Source organism: Pleurodeles waltl, chromosome 6 (genome assembly GCF_031143425.1).
Source record: "Pleurodeles waltl isolate 20211129_DDA chromosome 6, aPleWal1.hap1.20221129, whole genome shotgun sequence".
Taxonomy (NCBI): Eukaryota; Metazoa; Chordata; class Amphibia; order Caudata; family Salamandridae; genus Pleurodeles; species Pleurodeles waltl.
In genome coordinates, this window is record NC_090445.1 from 808,242,809 (window position 1) to 808,264,067 (window position 21,259).

Genomic DNA, 21,259 nt, shown 5'->3' on the forward strand with positions numbered 1-21,259 from the left:
AATGGCACCCCCCAAACACCCACGCTTCACAGAAAGGGAGCTAAGGACCATGGTGGACGGGATCCTGAAGGTTGAGCCACAACTATTCGGGGCTCAGGTGCAGCACACACCCATCGCCAGGAAGATGGAGCTATGGCAGACCATTGTCAACAGGGTCAATGCAGTGGGATACCATCCACGCACCAGGGATGAGATCCGCAAGAGATGAAATGACCTGCCGGGGATGGTCAGGGACATGGCATCTAGGAACCACATTGCAGTCGAGAAGACTGGGAGAGGACCTCCACCAACACCACCCGACTACACTGACTGGGAGGAAAAGGTACTGGCCATCCTGCACCCTGAGGGCCTCACTGGACTCACTGGAGGAATGGACTCGGGTAAGTTGTCTACAATTACCCTATATGAATCACACCTGGAATGCATGCACCACCCCACCCCACAACACCCACCAGGACCACTACCCCACCCAACCCACAGGCACTGAATCCATTCCCCCTGCATGCCCACAAACCCACTAACAGGCTCACACCCCTCCCCCGGTGTACAGCCACCCACCCCTGCAAGGAAACACAATGGCCTATAACACCCACAATGCACCTCCACATCCTAAGCTAAAAGCAATGCCAACTTTACCAAAGTATCCATGCATGGCCCCAAAGTGTGCAAGCTGCACAAATCCACCCAGGCCTCTGCACCGCATCCGACCATGCTAATGTAACAGACATGTCCATTTCCCACAACAGGCACCACCACCCATGCCACCCTGACGGACAGGACACGGACTGCCAGTTCCCCACAGGGAGACAAAGGCACCTCACAGGACACTGGGATGGAATCCTGGATACTGATGATCAGGCTGGCCCCTCACACAGTCCTGGACTGTCACCATCCAGCAGCCCCACCCAGGATACCACTGACACACCTACCACCCTGCCAATAACATCAGCCCAGGGCAACCGTCCCTACACCTGTGTATCCAGGCCACAGACTCGTGGAACACAAGTACAGAGGCCACAGTCACCCCCTACCAACAGGCAGGAAGATGATTGCCCAGTACAAGTGGTACCATCAGACCTGTACAGGGGACACAGGCACAGGGGGTGTAGCCCAGTGGGAGGGCATCACTGGCCCAGGGGGGAGGCCACAGGATGGATGCTGCAGCCCAGGACGTGATTTCAGAGGTCCGGGGAGCCTTCCACCATACCCAGGACGGATTGGCCCAGAGAGTATCCACCCTGGAGCTGAGTCAGAGGATGCAGCAAGCACACCACCAAGAGGCCATGGAGCAGTGGAAACGGCACAATGCCACAATGGCCAGCATAGCTGGTGCGCTGCTGCAGCTTGGCCAAACACAGCCTGAACAGAAGCCCCCACTACAGCACAGGATACAGACCGGACAACAAGAGCATCAGCATCAACCTCACATGTACTCCTCTCTGAGGAAATACAGGGGACATCAATCTCAACCCCTACAGGCCAACAACAGGCACCCAAACGGACCATCAGGCCAAAATATGGGACAGGAACACCTGCCAAGAACAAGGCCCCCTCTAAGAAGTGACTCTGCTAAGAACTGTCCACCAAGTGTCCCACTCAATTAACCACCAAACTGTGCTACAAAAAATGAAAACTCACTTATGCATGGACCTAACAATACTGCCAACATTGCTGCCACCATGTTGCCATTTTGGATAACCACCATTGACCCACTCCCATCAATGTAATCTGCACGATTTTATCGCTGCACCAAATAAAACACATTTTCACCTGTTACAATGTCCCATGTCATCAAGTGTGACCAAAGTGAAGTATGGATGCAACTGGTTGATAACTCCTTTATTTGTACCTGAGTAGCATGAAAAGCACCACACGCATTACATGTTGTTGTGCTTGAATATGTGTTGAAATAATGGACTCAATTGTAATCTGTCCTATGCAGACCTGGTCACAGTGGCAATTAGTATTGATCCAACCCCCCCCTAGATGACAAGGCACACTGACAGTATGATGCAGACACCAATCTCAGGAAATTGTCCCACATAGTAACTGGAAGTAGAGTTGTATCAGTTGGGTCCTGGACTTTACATCTTCCCCTTCCTCATCATCGCCATCACTCTAATCCCCTCTTTGAGGAAGCTGGTCTAGATATACAGCACCCTCCTCCTCCAAGAGGGGGATAGAATTTCTCACAGCCACGTTGATCAGAATGCATCAGGCCACCACTATTCTACACACCTTTTCAGGCCCATAGGCCAGGAAACTGCCAGAGATATGTAGACAACAAAATTAAGCCTTCAGGAGACCTATTGTGCGCTCTATCACCCTCCTAGTACGTCCATGGGCCTCATTGTAATTCCTCTCTGCATCTCTTCCAGGATTCCTCACTAGTGTAGGAACCAACGCAAGTTGGAATAGCCAGACTCATCTAGAAAAAGGTGCACAACACAACTTAAAATGACAAACCTCATAGGCAGACAGCCAGGCCGTGTGCTAGGTGGCAATAAGTGACAGAAACGCCTCCTTATGATCCACCCTCTGTCCTCTTGTAGTTATTCCATCTTCTGTGGCACACTACTATTCCTCAGCACAAATGAATCATGGACTGAACTAGGGAACATGGCATTCGCATGTGTGATGTACTGGTCTGTAGTACACACCAATTGAATGTTCATGGAAAAGTTATTCCTGTTTCTGTACACCTGTTTACTGACTCTTGGGAGGATGATAGCTATGTGGGTGCCATCGATGGCACCAATCACATGGGGTATGATGGCAAAGGCATAGATGTCCGACTTGATGACAGGGAGGTGTCGTACAAATGCATTCAAGAATCTTGTCAGTATATTGCAAAAAATTGGCTGTGAAAAACCTGCACCCATGCCCACTGTCACTTGAAATTAGCCCGTGGCCAGGAAAAGGAGCGCAGAAAGCACCTGTACTTCAGTAGGGATGGCATGCTGATTATGATTTGCCGGAGTCAGTGCAGGGTCCAGTAATACACAAAGTTCAAGAATAGTTGCACAGGTGAGTCTGTAATTGATCATGATGTGACGCTCCACCATGGTCCGGAAATCCACAAGTGGTCTGTACAACAATGGGGCCCTTCCTCGCCACAAGGGTCCGTACCTAGGAGGAGTTGAAAACCCGTGTGAGGAACACACATACATCGACACACAATGTCAATCATTGAACACAGCTGGCATGATTGTCAACGACACAAATGCATAGTGTGTATGACATAACAGCAACTTGACCACAATGATAGATCAGGGCTTGTCAGGTGTGGTAATGTTAATTGCCACATGTCTATGGGTGTTTGGGGGACAATGGGCCTGCATTGTGCAGATGTGCGTTTTAAAAATGCATAGTGTTTGCCAAAATGTCTGCCCCATGTAATCCACTACTGTCGTTGTGGAAGTGACCTCATACTGGTAGCGTTTGACGTGCCAGCGTAAGGCAGTGTTTACCGCTGTGCGCCAATTCATTGGTTAACATGGATGTCAATGGGGAATCTTAGCGTATCATGATCGCCGCCGCCACTGGCGGTGCATACCGCTGCAGTGCATACGCAAACTAGTCACCACCAACTTCACTTGACTCCCTGATCTCGTGCAAGCAGGTACTCCACTGAGTGCACTGCTGTGTCCTGCTCTGGCCATGGAAGTGGCACGTTTTGCAGGGGAAAGGGCCCTGGCCTTCACCCAAGAGGAATTGGAGAGGCTCGTGGACGGGGTCCTGCCCCTGTACGCCAAGCTCTACGGACGGCCAGAGGTACAGGTGAGTAGTAGGATTGGGGGCCATGGATGCGTATAATGGTTGGTGTTGGCTGGATACATGTGTGCAGATCTGACACTAGACGGGCCAGGGTTCCTGACATGCTGCGTGTGTATGTGCTGTTCCTCGGTTTGTACTGTCTGTCCCATTGTGGACGTATAGCCAGTTGTATATGATGGGCCAGTGCCTGACCTCTGTGTTACATTTCTGTGTGTCCCTTTTAGGTAAGCGCCCACCACAAGAGGGAACTTTGGCATGTCATTGCCAAGGAGGTGCGGACCCTGGGGGTCTACAACAGGCGGAGCACCGACTGCAGGAAGAGGTGGGAGGACCTACGGCGCTGTGCGTGAAAAAACTGCAAGGCCCAGCTGGGGAAGTCCTCCCAACGGGGAAGGGGTGCCCATCGGGCACTGAGCCCCCTTATCCAACGCATCCTGGTGGTGGCGTACCCAGACCTGGATGGGCGCATGAAAGCTGCACAGCAGTCAGAAGTGGGTGAGTACACATCCCATTTATTTGTCCTTGATGGATGTCTGTGTGTGCATTCTGACTTATGCTGTTTAATTGCAGGGACTCTGACTGATGTCCATCTACATTATGGCCCATGTGGGAAATATGGGTGTTTTTGTCAGGTCTACTACACGTCGGGTCCTTAAGGTATTTGGGGAATGGCTGTAGAGCAGGGTTCTGGGCACTAGTCAGGGGCATAGCCATGGGTATAACGGTGGGTGCTGACTGTAGGAGGGTCTTCTTGGTGGGTGTATGTATGAACCACTATGTTAACTCCATTCAGCTATTTAAATGTCTTTGCTTTTTTGTTTCCCCATCCCTGTTCTCTTGTGTTGTCTGTGTACATCAGCTTTATCTGGCGAGGGATCTGAGGCACTGGCGAGTGGGGATGCAGCGGCCCATGGATCCTCGGAGGCAGAGTCGTCTGACACCAAGGGGACCAGTGGGTTGGAGGGCGAGGGGAGTACCACAGGGGAGGCAACTACCACTGGAGGTAGTGACTCCGATACCTCCTCCGATGGGGGCTCCCTGGCTGTGGCGGACGCTAGTGGGCCCACACCTGCTGTGTCATCTTCCACCACCCCCCATACCATCACGGCCCTCCCATTTGCTCCCCACTGAGTTGCCTGTGCCCACTCACTCAGAAGGGTGGGCGTCTCTTTTGCCCCAGGCACCTCTTCCCCTGCCCCAGTCAGTCCTGTTGCCCTCATGGGGGAGGCTATTGAGCTCCTGAGAAATATCTCTGTAGGGCAGACAACCATCGTCGTGGGCTAGCATCAGAGATTCAGCGGACCAATGCCTATCTGGATGGCATTCACGGTGCTGTGTCTGGCCAACAGAGATCTTTTCAGGCTCTAACCTCCTCTTGGATGGCAGCCAGTGTCCCTGGTCATTCTCTCCCCCCTCCAACCTCCTCTACCCCTTCCAGCACCCCACTCCCTTCACCTGTCCAAAGCACACATTTTGAGACGCAGGCACACACCTCAACACACAAGAAGCACACTTCAAAACACATTCACCACACCTTCCACCCCAAGCATTCACACGGCCAACATACACATGCACACACAACAACATCCACTTCCCCCAGTGTGCCCACCTCTTACGCCTCCCTATCTGTCCCCTCTACATACACACCACCAGGCACTGCTCCTTCATTCACTGTTGCTGAGCATATTCCTGCAGTCACCACAATAGCACACATCCATGCATGCACCCCAGACACCACACCTGCACTCACCACAACTACTTTAGTTGACACATGCAGCACAGTCACCAGACTTGCAGACACCCACACAACATACATTCACACTGGCAGCCTGTCTTGCCCCACTTTTTCCTCCCCCCCACTCCCAAGTCACTCAAAAGCACCGAAACACCCACCCATCACACATCCACCACACCTCAGCATACTGTTCAGTCACCTGCACGCACATCACGCACACCTACACCACTTACGATCACTCCATCTACCTCCACTCCCACGCCTTCCTCCAGGCCCAACCCAATTGAACCAAAGAAACTTTTCCTCTTCCGAGCTGACCTATTCCAACCCACTGGCCCACCCCGTCTTGTCCCTAAATGTGCACACCTCCTTGCCCTATCCACTCCTTCCATGTTACAGCCCGCCACTGCCTGCCCTTCCCATTCCCCTGCCCCTTCCCCAGAGAGGAAGAAGCCCTGTGCTGAGCCTGTTCCATCTGCCTCCACTCGGTCCAAGCACCCTCCCCCACCTTCCAAGGCCAAATCCAAAACCTCTCCACCTTCTGAACGTAAATCTAAGCCCCACCCCCATTTTAAATCCCCACCCTCACCACTCCCTGCCTCTGTTTCCCTGAGGTGCATGGAAGCCCCTTTGTTGTCCCTATGAGGTGGAGTACCATAGCACTTGTGGGAGTCAGGTTGGGGCCATTGTGGCCCATTGGACTGGTGTTCTGACGGACTGGCCATTGGCTTTATATCCACTTCGTTTGCTCTGTGAGCACAATAAAAGGTTAATGTGTGGCCTGCGTTTTTGGTGGGACACTCTGGATCCCTTGTCTCTTGTTTCATTGTTTGTGGATGTGGGGCACATGTATGTACTTTGGACAGGTTGGATTTGCCTTGTGTCGGGTAAGTCCTCTTGCTGTGGGGTGAATGGCTTGTGCTGCTGTGAAGACTTGTGGGAACATTTCAGGGAGGGTGGATTGGGTGGGTCTATAACTGTGCCTTTTCTTGCCTTGTTTTGTAGGTTGCGGTACTTACTGTTGTTGTCTTCGTCGGTGGTCTCAGTCGTGGAGGTATATGGCAAGGAGAAGGGCTGGCATGATCTGCAGCTCTCTACCCTTGTCTGCTTCGGCGTGTTGTGTGATCCTCCGGAGAGTGTTTCCTTAATTTTGGTTCATTTCCGCCTGGCTCTCCGTGGCGGTGGTTCCCGCCCCGGAACTGACGGCGGACTAGTAATACATTATTTGATGGACGGGTAGGGCCTTTCCATCGGCCTGTGGGCTGGCTCTGCTGTCGTTGTCGGCACTCCTCTGCTGGCGGTGGGTGGTTTTCAGGATGCATGTGTTTCAGTTGGTTCATTATTTGGCGGTCCGGATCACAGGTCTGTTGGCAGTTTTTACCGCTGCCACCGGCGGTGCGGTGTTTATCGCCGTGTGCATAATGAAGGCCAAGGTGTCTTAAGTCTTTTTAAAGCAAACAAAGGTGGTCATTCTGACCCTGGCGGTCTTTGACCGCCAGGGCGGAGGACCGCGGGAGCACCGCCGACAGGCCGGCGGTGCTCCAATGAGGATTCCGACCGCGGCGGTAAAGCCGCGGTCGGACCGGCTCCACTGGCGGGGTCCCGCCAGTGTACCGCGGCCCCATTGAATCCTCCGCGGCGGCGCAGCTTGCTGCACCGCCGCGGGGATTCCGACCCCCCCTACCGCCATCCAGATCTCGGCGGTCGGACCGCCGAGATCCAGATGGCGGTAGGGGGGGTCGCGGGGCCCCTGGGGGCCCCTGCAGTGCCCATGCCACTGGCATGGGCATTGCAGGGGCCCCCGTAAGAGGGCCCCTGCATGTATTTCACTGTCTGCTGCGCAGACAGTGAAATACGCGACGGGTGCAACTGCACCCGTCGCACAGCTTCCACTCCGCCGGCTCGATTCCGAGCCGGCTTCATCGTGGAAGCCTCTTTCCCGCTGGGCTGGCTGGCGGTCTGAAGGCGACCGCCCGCCAGCCCAGCGGGAAAGTCAGAATTACCGCCGCGGTCTTTCGACCGCGGAACGGTAACCTGACGGCGGGACTTTGGCGGGCGGCCTCCGCCGCCCGCCAAGGTCAGAATGAGGGCCAAAGTCTCTTTCAAGGACAAAGTACTTGGTTCTCGTGAAAAATCTCCGCAAAGAACTGCAGAGGAGGAGATGCGTGGAAACAAAGGGGTGTGAGTCAATTTCGCGGGCCGCACATGGCGATGCGTTGTTTAGTTCTCACGCAGGGACAACTGTGCATCGATTTATGGCACTCGGTCATGGATCCTCTTCGGGTTGCGGAGTTTTCAGACACCCTGGGGAAGGTGTGTGGATTTCCTGTGCTGGCAGGATGAAGTCACAGGAGCTGCGTTGATCCGGTGGGCATTGCATCGAATTTTCTCCTGCACGGAAGGTGCTGCATCAATTCCTCTCTGGAAATCGGGCTCCGTCATTCCGTCTCGGCTGTGCGTAGATCCAGTGGGCAGTGCATCGAATTTCCAGTCGCTATGCTGGCGCTTGGTTGATCTTCTTGTTGCAAAGTCGGGCTGCGTCATTCCGGTTCGGCGTGCGATGACACTTTCACTGCGGTGCAGGCTGTGCATCGTTTCTGGCAGGCTGTGCGTCAAATTTTTCCGCACAAGAAGTCCTTCTTGAAGAGGACGTCTTTTTGGTCCCGAGACTTCAGGGAACAGGAGGCAAGCTCTATCCAAACCCTTGGAGAGCACTTCTGAATCTCAGCCAGAGAGCAGCAAGGCAGCAGGGCAACAGCAAGGCAGCAGTCCTTCACAGAAAGGAATCAGGTGAGTCCTTTGGGCAGCCAGGCGGTTCTTCTTGGCAGGATGCAGGTTCTTGTTACAAGTTACTTCTCCAGGAAGAGTCTCAGTTGGTAGGGGCAGACGCCCTGTTTATATACCCAAATGTGCCTTTGAAGTGGGGGAGACTTCAAAGAGTGGCTTAGAAGTGCACCATGTCCCCTTACAGTTCACTCCTGTCTGCCAGGGCTCCAGTAGGGGTTGTGGCAGTCCTTTGTGTGAGGGCAGGCCCTCCACCCTCCCAGCCCAGGAAGACCCATTCAAAATGCACATGTATGCAAGTGAGGCTGAGTATCCTGTGTTTGGAGTGTGTCTGAGTGAATGCACAAGGAGCTGTCAACTAAACCCAGCCAGCGTGGATTGTAAGGCACAGAAAGATTTAAGTGCACAGAAATGCTCACTTTCTAAAAGTGCCATTTCTAAAATAGTAACATTAAATCCAACTTCACCAGTCAGCAGAATTTTATATCACCATTCTGACCACACTAAATATGGCCTTCCTGCTCCTTTCAGATCAGCAGCTACCACTCAAACAATGTATGAAGGCAGCCCCAATGTCAGCCTGTGAACGGAGCAGGCTTCACAGTAGTGTAAAAACAAATTTAGGAGTTTTACACTACCAGGGCATGTAAACTACATAGATACATATCATGCCTTTTGACTATACATCACCCTGCCCTATGGGTTTCCTAGGGCATACCTTAGGGGTTTCTTATATGTAGAAAATGGGGAGTGTTTGGCTTGGCAAGTACTTTTAAATGCCAAATCGAATTGGCAGTGAAACTGCATACACAGGCATTGCAATGGAAGGCCTGAGACAATGTTAAGGGACTACTTAAGTGGGTTGCACAATCAGTGCTGCAGGCCCACTAGTAGCATTTAATCTACAGGTCCTGGGCACACAGAGTGCACTCTACTAGGGACTTATAAGAAAATTAAATAGTACAATTGGGTATGATCCAATGTCACCATGTTTAAAGGGAGAGAGCGTGTGCACTGGTTAGCAGTGGTATAGTGGACAGAGTCTAAAAAACAGGAAAACAGTATTTAAAAAGTGGAGGGAGGTAGGCAAAACATTTAGGGGTGACCATCCTAAGGCTGTCAGGTCTAACATACTGCTTTTAATTTTGCCTTGCTTACTATTTTTATACTGTCTCCCTTTTTTCAACTCCCCTTTCCAAGTTTTGTCTAATTCTTGTTATCCCTGAATTATCTTTATTTTCGGTCTTTTATTGAACATTTTGTGTTCAACCCCTTCGCTGATCTTCAATGATCCAGAGTCATTGTCAATCTTGCACTGCCCCTCTATTACCTGAAGCTTTGGGTTTGCCTGCTGCCCCTCTGTTACGTGAAGCTTTTGGTTGGCTTGTCTACCTGGCTTTTCTATAATTCCAACAAAATGCCCAGAGTGACATTTTTGACAGAAGATACTGCAGTGCTAACCGAACTGTAGCAATTGTGGTTGCATTTTTTAATTAAAAAAATTAAGAATGGGATCTGGCAACCAAAAATGTATACTGTCTTTATAGCCACAGCAACCACTAGTGGAGGAGCCGGCTCAAGTTTGACTGCTACAGGAGCAGATAGAGCAGGGGGAGATGCAACGGCAGGGACAGGTGCTGGTAAGTCACATTGCTTGCATATTCACAATTACTCTTATTCACTGGCTACAAGGGTGTTTCTGTGATCAGATTCATGAACCCCTGCATTACAGTTACTGTTGTGGTTGGGTTAATTATGGCCTCTTCTGTCTGCAACTCAGCAAAAGCACAGATATTGTATGAAAAAAATGATGGCTTGATGGAAACGGGAAAGAAGGGAAGGTTAAAAGATGGGTGAAAAGAGAGAAGAAAGAATGCATGGGTGAGCATTGGACCTGAGAAATTGGATGGATGGGTGAAATGATATAAAGAAATGGTGGATATTGTGGGTTCTGAATGGATGGATAAAGGATTGCGAAGATGAGTGGAAGACTGGATGAGAGAATATAAGGGGGTCATTCAGACCTTGGCGGACGGCGGAGGCCGTCCGCCAAGGTACCGCCGACAAATGACCGCACCGCGGTCAAAAGACCGCGGCGGCCATTCAAACATTTCCGCTGGGCCGGCGGGCGCTCTCCAAAAGAGCGCCCGCCGGCCCAGCGGAAATGCCCCTGCAACGTGGACGCCGGCTCAGAATTGAGCCGGCGTAGTTGCAGGGGTGCGACGGGTGCAGTTGCACCCGTCGCGTATTTCAGTGTCTGCAAAGCAGACAGTGAAATACTTTGTGGGGCCCTCTTACGGGGGCCCCTGCAGTGCCCATGCCATTGGCATGGGCACTGCAGGGGCCCCCAGGGGCCCCGCGGCACCCCCTACTGCCATCCTGTTCATGGCGGGTTTCCCGCCATGAACAGGATGGCGGTAGGGGGTGTCTGAATCCCCATGGCGGCGGAGCGCGCTCCGCCGCCATGGAGGATTCAATGGGGCAGCGGTAAACCGGCGGGAGACCGCCGGTTTACCCTTTCTGACCGCTGCTGAACCGCCGCGGTCAGAATGCCCTTGGGAGCACCGCCAGCCTGTTGGCGGTGCTCCCGTGGTCGGTGACCCTGGCGGTCACCGGCCGCCAGGGTCAGAATGACCCCCTAAATCTTAAATCATGGTGGCTATGGGTGTGTATAGGGGAAGGACAAAAGGAAGATTGAATAACTGTTTCGATGAATAAAGAAGGGAGCTCTTCTCTTGCAGCTAGACCTGTGATGCCCTTCTATTCTTCTAAAGGGAAAGCTCCACCTCCCTGCCTAATCCATCCGTCTTACTCTGCAATAGAGTAAGTCAAATTTTGTTACTTTCCTTGCTGTCCAGTGAAACAATTTGTTTGAAAGAATTAGTGATGGTGGGCAAGAGTAGTGAGTAAAGTGGGACTAGTAAGTGCCTGATTTGATTTCAATTTTGGCGTAGGGGATATTTTGTGATGAACATGCCAAATACAATCTATATAGCCTATTCCTTACCCTATAGGGCAGTGCATTGTTCCCCCACATATATTTACAGCAGACAGGATACAATATATCTGCATTTGATACATGACAAGTCGATGTATCTTATTTATTCATCTTCCTCTTTGGGGTCTGGGTAGAAATTATACTAAGTGAAAGGCATGTGGGTAAGAAGAGGCCCGTTGGAATTAAAGATAGATAATTGTCAGCTTCAGCTGGCTGAGCTGCAGACAGTAGCAGCATACTTGAAGCGCTGGCCAGCATGCCTCCAATAATTTGTCACAACAACTTGTACTCCTTGGTGCATAATTCCTTACTCATTATAATGAGAGGTAATTCTGTTTTTATTTTTCCACTAAATGTGTCTAATAAGTTACTAGAAAAGCCTTTTAAAGAAAAACAATTAAATCACCAGTGTTTTAATCTGGTCTTATTTTACCTTAATTCTTTTCTACCAGACAGTTAGTGGTTCTTATGTGAGGCATGTTTAGGTAAACCAATAAAATATTGGCACTTTGACTCTCCAAATGATAAATGATAATCATATCAAATTCCATTGTCCCTAAGGTACCAGCAATGTAGTGCTACTGTGCCATGCACTAACAATCATTTGAACAAGTGTTTGTTCAGACCATTGTTTACAATTTTTCATGTGTTATTCTTTTTCTCAATATAGCTACTCCTGCCTGATGACCACCACCACATAAGCAGGAGATAATGGCCCGTCTGCTGCAGCAGAGGTTGGGGAAAATTTGGGCCGAGTTCCAGCACCTGGTGATCCTGCAGGAGGAAGAGGCCGAAACAGCTGCAACGGACCCAGGACCCAGCAGAACTGCACACCAGCCCACAGTCTTCCGGCCAGTACATTGCTGGTGCCAGCGCCAGCAGTCAGGGTCCCTGACTCCACCTGCTGCTGCACCCTCCAACTCCGCAGGGCATTTTATCAATGCATCCTACAGCTGATTGACCAGATGGAGAGCCGACTCACCAGGATAGAGCACAGCTCCAGCCATAAAGACATTGCTCTTTTTTAAGACCTTTTTAAAAACAAATGTTTTAGTGGGAGGGACTTCTTGTGGGTGGAGAGGATGGGGAGGAATTTGGAATGGGGTTTAAGTTTTTGACTTTTTGTTTTATTTGGAAGTTTTGGGGACTGGGTTATATGTGTTCCAGAGAGGGGTGGGACTGTTGTGGGTGGAGAAGGAGGGTTTTATATTTGTAAATAATAAAGGGGATTGTCTTTTACCTATTTTGCATCTCAAATCTTTATTTTGGTGTTTTAGACTTTTAGTTTGCACTGCTGTCTTTTAGTGAAGCCTGTTGTTTTTAACCTGCCAAAAAGAATATTTCATTTACTTAGACCCTTGCTCTATTTCTCTTTGAAACTAATATTGACCATTAGGGAATGATTGGCCCTGCCTATTTTGCCTACAAATACCCAGTATGCAAAGACATCTTCTTCAGTAGAAGTTAAATACTAACTAAACAAATTCACTTCAATCTGTAGTTCTTCTCCTACCTGAATAAATGAAGCAAGAGAGTCTTCTTCTTACTGTAGGGTTTGCCCAAGATGGCATCTTAAGGGGGTGGTAGGTATGAAATAGTAGTAGCAGCCTAGCACAGTAACATCGAAGACAGAACTTAAGAGAAAGTACCACTCCCACCTATTTGAACTTCAACTACAGTATTAAACAAAGGGGTATCCATCACTATCAACTTGATTGAAAGAAAATAGAGTTCTAGTGGGTCATCATCACATGTCATAACTATAGGAAGACTGATACCAGACTACCACAATGACAGTATTGATACACAGCAAAGAACACTTGCCATGATAATAAACTATAGGATATCAATTTCTTCTGAGCAATGGTGGGGAGCTATAATATAAAACTAAACTTCGGAAATGAGATCATGGAGTCAGAAGTGGGCATGAAAGAAGAAGTTGATAGGGCCGGTGTGGAATATTGTTCAGGTAATAGAGGGTAGAAGGTCATGCAGTGAGTTGGTGTTGCTTTCACCACATCTGCCCCAGCAAGTTTGTGATTCATTTATGTTGTAGAATTAGGTCACAAGTCAATAAATCACATAGCCCTGGGGAAGAGGGTTACGGGCTCAATGAATGGATGGGAAAGGGGATTTTGAAAAAGGTGTGACAAACACTACACAAAATATACCACGACAAAATATTCATTGGGGCACTGAGCAGCATACAATATATTTGTGAAAGGAAACAAAGAGATAAGTAAGAAAGTATGACACAGTTCAAGTGAATTCTTTGAAAACAGTCCGTCTGTCCCAGAGAGACACCAGATAGTATATCCTAAGTGTTATGCTTTTGTTTTTTGTAATATGGAAGACTGAATGTAACTCACCCAGTACTAAAAATTATGATTGTTAAAAGGAAAATTATACTGTATTGCCAAATTGGGTGATGTATCTCCATTCTTCTCGGAATATCCTTCACTCTGGTGCCCGTCTGAACCTGTCTGGTAGGTAAGCTGGAGTCTTGAGCTTTACAAGTTATGTTTGTGCAGGAGAGGACTAGAAGAAGGTCTGTGTATTGAAAAACAGTAGCTATATTATAGAGTTAAAGAAAAGGAGGAAAGAAAGCAAGGTAAGCTTCATGAGGAGTCAGGACTTAGGAGTGTATCAAGAAGACTCAGAGGCAGAGCAACAACATACGATGATGTCCCATTTGAGCTAGCAATGCAGCAACCACATACTCAGCATCATTTTCAAATCAACATACCTCTCACCAGTTCACAGAGCTGAGTGAGTACTAGACCTCAGAGTCTTTTTCATCATCATGGGTTCTCTTTGAAGTCAAAAACTTCCTCCTTTCTAGCTGTTAAGGTAGTCCCTCCCTGAGTCCTTCCAACTTCCTTCGCTAGATTCAGAGTAACTTTTTCCCAGTCTCAAACCAATCAAGGTAGATTTGGGAAGTGCACTACTGCAGCCCTACTAAGTGATGTAAAAATAGGATAGGCAATGACATGTGAGGGAGGCAGGCAGCATCTACAAAATCCTGAAGGGTATGTGGGGGCTTCTTCACTGCACATGGGTCCAACTCCAATCTGGGCCTGTATGCAACTATAAAATCAATGATGAGGCAGCATAAATCTAACACAAACATAATGTTGCACTAGCATTTTTTTTTTCAAAGAAAGAAAGAGAAAAAGAAGCTGAATGAGAAATAATGAAAAAGGTTCTGTGGTGGCCCTGGTGTACTCAATCCGGGAAGCATCCATCCTCAAATTCTGGTGGTTCACCCAGAAGATGGTCAGCTAATGCACTACGTTTGGGCCAATCATCCTCTTCCTCCTCCTGTGATGTTTCAGGAATGGTGTAATTAGGTGGTATGAAATGCTGGTTCATTTTGATCACAGTCAATCTCTCCATGTTTTGAGGAGAGAGATGGTCCTTCTCACTTTACCAACTGCACCAGCTGGACTGAACACATTCAAAGCATACACACTGGCTACAGGACAAACCAGAAACTCAAATGTAAGACAAGAGTGCCCTCTCTGGAAGTTGAAGGCGGTAACCCAGAAATGTTCCAGCTGTTCTTCCAGTTCTCACGCTTGCTCAACAATCCACCTCTTGTATTATGAAACATTCCTGTCAGAAAAAGAAATGATAGTGGGAAGAAAAGAGAGGAGGACCAGTGATAACATTTTTGCCAGCTTGCAATTGTACAAACGTGCTTTTAGGTGGTTGCTGCCATATGACCCCTTCTGCATAAACATGCCCATAATTGTAGCCTGTATTTTCTTCTTTTCTGGGGCCACTGATACAGGTTACTTTTCAGATATGGGTGGTGGTACACTCAATGTGCATGGTGGTGGTATAGTCATTCTATGCTGTGTCTCCATCTGACTCTGAGTCTTCCAGTGCCATTGTGAGGTCACTGAGGCTGGTGATTCTGATGCATTGCTGGGGAAAGGGCTGCTTTGTGTCACCCTGTTCTTCCTTACCATCCACCCTGATTTGACCAGGTATAGCTGATTTTCATGGCTCTCCTCATCTTCACTACTGCAACCACTCTGAGCCATTTTTTTAAGGTGCTGCTCCCACTGCATTGCATGCTTTTGTTTATATGGCTTGTCTAGCCTCCAGTACCATAATGTAAACCAGGCTTACCTTGACAAACCCTTGAGTTGCAAATGGAACACATGGCAATCCTCTCCTGTTTGCTAATCGTAAAAAAGTCCCAAACTGGGGAGGAGTGCTTTCTTATTGGGCCACTGGCAATGGCTGAAGAAGAATTGGATGTAGGTTGTTGTGGGGGGATTGACTGCCTCTTTGCATTGCATACTTCTAATGAGGTAGGGGTTGGTGAAGATCTCTGCTGGGGCTTTACAAATATTGGAAGTGGTGGTGCTGTCTATGCCACATCCCTTGGAGCAGGTTGGATAGTAATGTTGGACTCCTCTGTGCCATCCTCTGCAATGACTGTGTCTTCATCATCATCACCCTTGTCATCATCCCCTTCCATGATTCTAAGTCTTTCTTGAACTTTTCTTTTTCTATGCCTCTCTGGGCATCTCCCAGACTCTGCCGGGGTCCACTCCATGCCCCTACCATCATCATCAGAAGTGGAAAAGATGGTGGGTTAGTAATATCCTTCCATTTTTTGCTGGAGATCTGGTAGCCCCTAATTCTAAAAGAAGAGGTTATTTCTCAACAAAAAGCTTGACCTCCTGTTCTGCTCCATATTTAGGAAGATCTGGCTGCTGTCCAGTTTCCTGAATAGATTGGGTACTATTCTGCCAAAGGAACAAATCCAATTCAAAATTACTGCTCGTTGGGTTTGCTATGATTGCAGTGGCTGCCTCACTGACAGACATAGGCCCTCATTACAACATTGGCGGTAAATCCCGCTTACCGCCGTGCAGAAGACCGCCAACACACTGCTGCGGCCGTGGAATTCCGCTACAGCTATTACGACCCACAGCTCGGAATCCGCCAAAATCTAGACACACACACAAGTCCGTCACACCAAAGGTTAGTGATAAACTGGCGATAACAAAACCGACACCGTCACGCCAACAGGAATATGCCCACACTATCACGGCCCACGAATCCACGTGGTGGTCTTTCAACCGCAGTAATCCATTGGCAGTACACACCGCTGCACTCAAAATACACACACATTTACAAAACACAACCACATTGGACAATTTGAAATGAACACACCTGATACACATACACTCACCACTCCCACACACCCAATACAATATATAGCACACACCCACATCACCCACAAACCCCTACAACAAAGATTGAGAAAGAAGCACACAGAGAGACACCACCATCAACAAACTAGCATCCACAGGCACACAACGCCATCACTCACACAATATCCACGCACCTCACACAACACACACACACACATCCCATCACACATCACAACACACACCACCTCACACATCACCCACACCACCCCATGGCGCCACAAAGACACCCCAGGTTTTCTGAGGAGGAGCTCAGGGTCATGGTGGAGGAAATCATCCGGGTAGAACCACAGCTATTCGGATCACAGGTGCAGCACACCTCCATAGCTAGGAAGATGGAGCTATGGCGCAGAATCGTGGACAGGGTCAACGCAGTGGGACAGCATCCAAGAACACAGGATGACATCAGGAAGAGGTGAAACGACCTACGGGGGAAGGTGCGTTCCATGGTCTCAAGACACCAGATTGTAGTTCAGAGGACTGGCAGCAGACCCCCACCTCCTCCCCCACAACTAACAACATGGGAGGAGCAGGTCTTGGCTATACTGCATCCTGAGGGCCTTGAAGGAGTAGCTGGAGGAATGGACTCTGGTAAGTCATATCTTAACTATTACATCCCCCACCCTACCTGCATGCTATAACATACCCCCACCCTCACCCCCATCACTCCAACACCTCACATATTTCCCACTATCACAAACCACACATTCCAACACCAAGCCCTGCATGCAAAAACAAAGCATGGACACCCATCACCAAAACATGTCCACAACAGATACCCACACAGACCCCAAACCAACTATCACACAAGGTCCTACACAAGAATATAAGCACTGGGGTACAGGGGCACACACCCATTGCACACGATGGCACACACAGATGCAATAATCATGCCTTTACACCCCTGCAGGACTCCTACCCAACGTCACTGGACAGGAGATTCCAGACATGTCCACACCCCCCCCCCACAGAAGAGGCCCACAGTGATAACAGCAGCTCTCTCCAACTGGATCTAGATGACTAGCCCGGCCTATCTGGGACCTCTGGACAGTCGGTTCCCCACACACTGGCATATGCCACCCCAGAGCCTCTCCCCTCAGGAAACACCAGCACAGCACCCACCCAGTGGGCCCATACCTCTGTCCCCAGGACACGTCAAGCAGCAGTGTGTCCACCACTACAGGGAACCCAGGCAAACCCATCAACCCAAGAACATCAGGGACCTGGGGGCAGTGGCTGTGGCACACGGTTCAGGGGACAGAGGAACAGGAAAACCGGGGAACTGGGAGGACTGCTGTGAAATAGGCTGAGGGCAGGCCCAGGGAACCCAGTCTCCACGAGGCCCTCTCCAACATCATTGGAGCATACCATCATTCCCAGGAGAGGATGGCAATGGCAATGGCACTGGCCAAGTTTCAGAGACCCCAGCGGCTGCAGGAAGAACAGTATTTGTGGATCAGGGAGGAACTCAAGTCCATCAACACCACCGTGGTCACAATTGTAAGGGTGCTGTAAGACCTTGTGAACACCAGGGGGGGCACTGTGGCACAACAAGGGGCCCATGACACTAGCCTGGACGATGAACTGCCCAGCACCTCCGCCGGTGCTAGTGGACAGGAGGCACCGCCACAGGACCACGACACCAGCACCCCACCCCCTGCAGATGGAGACCCACACCGCAAACAGTCCCTGAGATCCAGGACAAAGAAAGAGAACAATGCCAAGACCCCCGCCAAGAAATGAGACCAACCTGAATGTCATCCTTCTGTCCCTCTTCGTCACCCTGTCCATCCTTAAACTGCCCTAGCTCCACTTCCTATGCCCCTTTGGACAATGCACCTGTGAGACAAATAACTGGACTCTGCCATGGACATTCCTCCACCATCACCTCTGACCATTTTACAACCCCTCCACAATTTTACATTTAAATAAACATCCTTGAATCACAAAACAATCTGGACTCAGTCTGTGCTTTCACAAATGTGTATTTGCAATAACTGAGGAAAATAGCAATGTCCATCGTATTGTCAACATACCCATGTCACACAGCTCTAGTTCATGAGGTAACATAACAGAGGTCACACAGTGGGACCCACATCTGTGAAATGGAAAGGCAAAGTGACAGGTCAGGGTCCATACACTGGGTGAAAGTGAGAGACATATGAAAGGTCTAACAATTGTATGAGATGTAGGCGCAGTGATGTCTTCTTACCTGTGTCTCACTGGAAGTATTGCTAGATCACGTTGTTTCTGTTGTCGATATCCTCTTCTTCTGCCTCCTCTTCTTCACTGTCCACAGGCTCCACAGCTGCCATAAGACCTCCTTCTGGACCATTCTCCTGCAGAAAAGGCACCTGTCGTCGCAAAGCCAAGTTGTGCAGCATACAGCAGGCCACGATGATCTGGCACACCTTCTTTGGTGAGTAGTACAGAGAACCACCTGTCATATGGAGGCACCAGAACCAGGCCTTCAGGAGGCCGAAGGTTCTTTCTATAATCCTCCTAGTTCGCCCATGTTCCTCATTGTAGTGTTCTTCTGCCTTTGTCCTGGGATTTCTCACTGGGGTCAGTAGCCATGACAGGTTGGGGTACCAAGAGTCACCTGCAAATTTTATGGGACAACTGTTAGACACACACTAACCCTTAGGGACAACCCCAGACCCAGACAACTATTCACATGGTTTAGGGTCCCTGTCCTTACCTTTTAGCCACACGCGGTGCCTCTGGAGTTGCCCCATCACATAAGGGATGCTGCTATTCCTCAGAATGTAAGCGTCATGCACTGAGCCAGGAAACTTGGCGTTCACATGGGAGACGAACTGATCGGCCAACACACCATCTGCACATTCATTGAATGGTAGCTCTTCCGGTTTCTGTACACCTGTTCACTCCTGCGGGGGTACCAAGGCCACATGTGTCCCATCAATGACACCTATGATGTTGGGGATATGTCCCAGGGCACAGAAGTCACCTTTCACTGTAGGTAAATCATCCACCTGCGGGAAAATGATGGAGCTGCGCATGTGTTTAAGCAGGGCAGACAACAGTCTGGACTACACGTTTCAGAACATAGGCGGGGACATCCCTGATGCTATGGCCACTGTAGTTCGAAAAGACCCACTTGCCAGGAAATGGAGTACTGACAGGACCTGCACTAGAGGGGAGATTCCTGTGGGATGGCGGATAGCTGACATCAGGTCTGGCTCCAACTGGGCTCACAGTTCCTGGATTGTGGCACGATCAAGTCTGTAGGTGACTATTACATGTCTCTCTTCCATTGTCGACAGGTCCACCAGCGGTCTGTACACCGGAGGATGCCTCCATCTCCTCACCTGCCCCAGCGGACGTGCCCTATGGGCGAGAACAGCGAGCACAGAGTCAGCCAACACTGAGGTAGTAAAAAAGAATTTATTGCACACATTTGTCAATCCACTATGTGCCTGTCTCTGTGTGTATGCAAGGCCTAGATATGTGTGACGCATTTAAAAATAATGCTGTGTGACCACCTGAAATGGCGCTGCCTGACCTTTAATGTGGGACAAGGGGATATGAGGTAACTGCGCTGGCGTTGTACACCGTCACGGTAGGCGGTCGAAGACCGCGGCTCAATCCTGCATTGGTTAACATTGGGCCCTATGTCTCCCAGGAGCCAATGACGATGTAGGCCGGTGGTGACGGTACGCACCGCCGTGGACGTGACCGCCATTTTCTGTCTGTTCACTCACTTGATACCTGACCTTCGATAGGAGAGGACCCACACTGCAGGTGCTGCTGTGACCTCAGTCTGGAAGCGACGCTGGCTCATGTGTCTGGGGAAAGGGCCCCTGCCTTCACATCAGAGGAGTTGGAGAAACTAGTGGATGGGGTCCTCCCCCAGTACACGCTACTCTACGGTCCTCCAGACAAACAGGTGAGTACACTGTGAGCATGCTGTATGGGCAATGTCTGTTTGGAGTGGTGTGGATGGAAGATATGGGGGGGATGAGGCCTGCATGAGCGGACGGTGAGTGTATGTGCGTCAGGGCAAGGATTGGAATGTGGAACAATGACTGTTACGGTCCATACGGTTAAAGTTTTTCATTTTCCCCTGTACTATTCCTCTAGGTCAGTGCCCACCAGAAGAAGGATATTTGGCGTGCCATCGCCAAGGACGTCCGGACCCTGGGGGTCCACCACAGACGGAGCACCCACAGCCAGAAAGGATGGGAGGACATTCGCCGCTGGAGCAAGAAGACAGTGGAGGCCCAGCTGTGGATGGCCTCCCAACGTGGGAGGGGTGCCCGTCGCACCATGACCCCCCTGATGTTCTGGATCCTGGCGGCGGCGTATCTGGAGTTGGATGTGCCCTTGAGGGCATCACAGCAACCACAAGGGGGTGAGTACCGTCACATCCATCCGAGTCTGCGCGCATTAGAAGGTGTCTGGTTGGGGGAGGTGGGCAGTGGGTTCCCCTAGGCTAGGGCGAGCTTTGTAGGCAAGGACCCTTTGTGAGGCAGGCTAAGTGGCACCCCAACCCCACCAGTGGTAAGAGCCATCTACGCCTAGTTAGGCTCCTGTGACTTCCATGTGTGCAGCAATCGGGCATAGGCCATGTACCCCATGTCCCTGTGATTAATTAGGGAACTGTAAGTGCATGGCGTAGTGCAAAGGGCTGCTGTGTCTGTAGTATCCACCAACGGTAGCGGTATTGCTTGCACTGAACATGTCTTTCTTCTTTCTCCCCCTCTTCTGTGG